General features: G+C 38.6%; 1 long non-coding RNA gene across 1 annotated transcript in view; it reads left to right on the forward strand.

Annotated features, from left to right (window-relative positions):
* LOC128249050 (uncharacterized) overlaps positions 1 to 2,500 on the forward strand; it is a 23,753-nt gene that overhangs the window by 9,489 nt on the left and 11,764 nt on the right. The window contains exon 2 of the long non-coding RNA XR_008265156.1: positions 1,490 to 1,562. This is a non-coding gene — a long non-coding RNA (uncharacterized LOC128249050). The remainder of the gene's footprint in view (positions 1 to 1,489; positions 1,563 to 2,500) is intronic.

Here is a 2,500-nt window from a genome sequence, read left to right on the forward strand (position 1 = left end):
ACAGACAGACAGACAGACAGACAGACAGACAGACAGACAGACAGACAGACAGACAGACAGACAGACAGATAAATAGATAGATAGATAGATAAAGAGAGAGAGGGAGAGAGAGAAGGATGGCTGAATGGATGGATGGGTGGGGGGCAGTTGTGTGTATGTATATATGTGGGCATGAGTTTAAACTGCATCCGGTAGCAGGGCTCTGGATATGGCTTTACTAAATGCAAATAGCTCTGACACCCATACTTCCATACCGTCCGAGGTCTGCTAAAATATTCATTTGTCATTCTAGCATTATTCACAGCACCAACATATACAGTATTTGTTACATTCTTCACTGGTGATATGGGAAAATAGAGAGGACACTGATATCCATATTTCATGTCGGGTCAACAATTTTCCTTTGTTTGACTAACAAATATGAACACATTTTCTGATCAAGCTTCATTCCAATATGTCGCAAGAATGTTGTGACCACGTCTAACTGTATCTTGGTGTCATGAATATTATTCAAGTACAGCTTAGGACCATCAACAAAAGTGGTGTGGGTAACGTTTATTTATCTTTCATCTACAAATCCCACCATGTAACCTTTGCATTTCCTTAGCAGACATGACAAGGTTTCCACTGTGAGGACATAAAACATTACAGATAAGCTATCACCCTGAAATATTCCTGTTGATAGCCTCGTTCTGTTGGTGATAACAGTAATAGCTCCAGTTGTTATCAATGGCTCTGTAGACCATGTCGTTGCCAATCTTTTAATGCCATCGACTATAACAGGCAAAGAACGAATCAAGTTCCGATTAGAGAGCAAATATTTAAGAAAAAGTGGAAGTGTATTGCTAGCACAATTAGAAAGGACACACCAAATGCAGCAAAAAGTGCTTTACAGTGAAATCCGGATGGATATAGAAAGAGGGGTAGGCCTAAGAACTTGTGGCGTAGATCAACACAAAAGGAACTAGAGAAAGGGGGACATTCATGGCAGAGTTTAAGTACAGAAGCGAGAAATTATGTGACATGGAATTCAATTATAAGTGGCCTATACTCCGCGTTGGAGGGTTAAAGGCAAGAGGTGAAGAGAAGATAACAGTTGGAACCTTGACAAGGCATAATGATTCTATAATCCATGAAGGAAGAACAGAGTCAAATGTCTCCATACAGTTCAGTCACAGTGTCGGTAAGTTAGTTTGAGAGGTTGTTTTGCTTCCTTGAGGAAAACTTTGTAGATGAGAAACTGTTCGACACACAACCAGACACGACCCAGGCACCCGTTCACCATCCCGATACTTCATTGCATGTTTCACAGTGATCATGGAGGAATGCATTCAAGCAACCTGCCTATAATTTTTAATCACATTTAGATTTGGTTCACATGCGTTTGTTTCTTTGATACTAGTGTTATGCATGAAACTACCAGCCAGACTGGCACAGCAAGTTCAGCATTCATTTTTTCATTTTTTTCTCTCTCTCTTTTTTTGAACAGGTTAACAAGAGCTGCCATGTAGATGTTAACAAGAGCTTTCCATACCAATAATTAACTATCAGGTTTCTCCAAGGTGATTTTTCCATTCAGTAGTTTTTTGCAACAACTGTCAGGAGGACTTCGCTGTTGATGTTATATGTTTTGGAAGTACTTTACTCCAGAGTTTTTTATCAAACTACATTGAATCTTAGGAAGAAGGTTTTGTGACCTTCATGGTGTGATTTCATACAACAATATAACCACTTGTGGATTAAGTGGAAACTTGCAACCGATAGCATTGCATTGTATCAATCTTTCACAATGGCAAAGGTTTTCACTTACAGCTTGTAGTTCATGTTCAAAGGCAATTAGCTTGCACATTAGTGCTTCATCTCAACCGTAAATAATTTATCACAAACTCATAAGTATATGTATATATGTATGTATGTGTCAGTGTGTGTGTGTGTGTGTGTGTATGTATACAAAGACATATATATACTACACATACATAAATATATATTCATATACATAATATAAGTATGTATATATATATATATATATATATATGTATATATATATATATCATCATCATCTTTAACATCCGCTTTCCATGCTGGCATGGGTTGGACGGTTTGACTGAGGACTGACAAGCCAGGAGGCTGCACCAGGCTCCGATCTGATTTGGCAGAGTTTCTACAGCTGGATGCCCTTCCTAATGCCAACCACTCCATGAGTATATTGGGTGCTTTTTATGTGCCACAGGCATAGGTGTATAATCAGGTGGCACTGGCATTGACTGGCATAAATATATACACATATTGTTCTCAGCATATTGGCACAGAAATCCTTTTTCTTTTGCCCTTGTTTATAATTGTTTATATGGTGGCATATATATATACATATGCATGTATGTATGTATGTATATATTTGTATGTGTGTGTTTCTGTGTTTGCCTCCCAGCCCTGCTATCGCTTGTCAACCGATGCCGGTGTGTTTATGTCCCCGTAACTAAGCAGGTCAGCAAAAAAGACT

Source organism: Octopus bimaculoides, chromosome 11, assembly GCF_001194135.2.
Source record: "Octopus bimaculoides isolate UCB-OBI-ISO-001 chromosome 11, ASM119413v2, whole genome shotgun sequence".
NCBI classification, from domain to species: domain Eukaryota; kingdom Metazoa; phylum Mollusca; class Cephalopoda; order Octopoda; family Octopodidae; genus Octopus; species Octopus bimaculoides.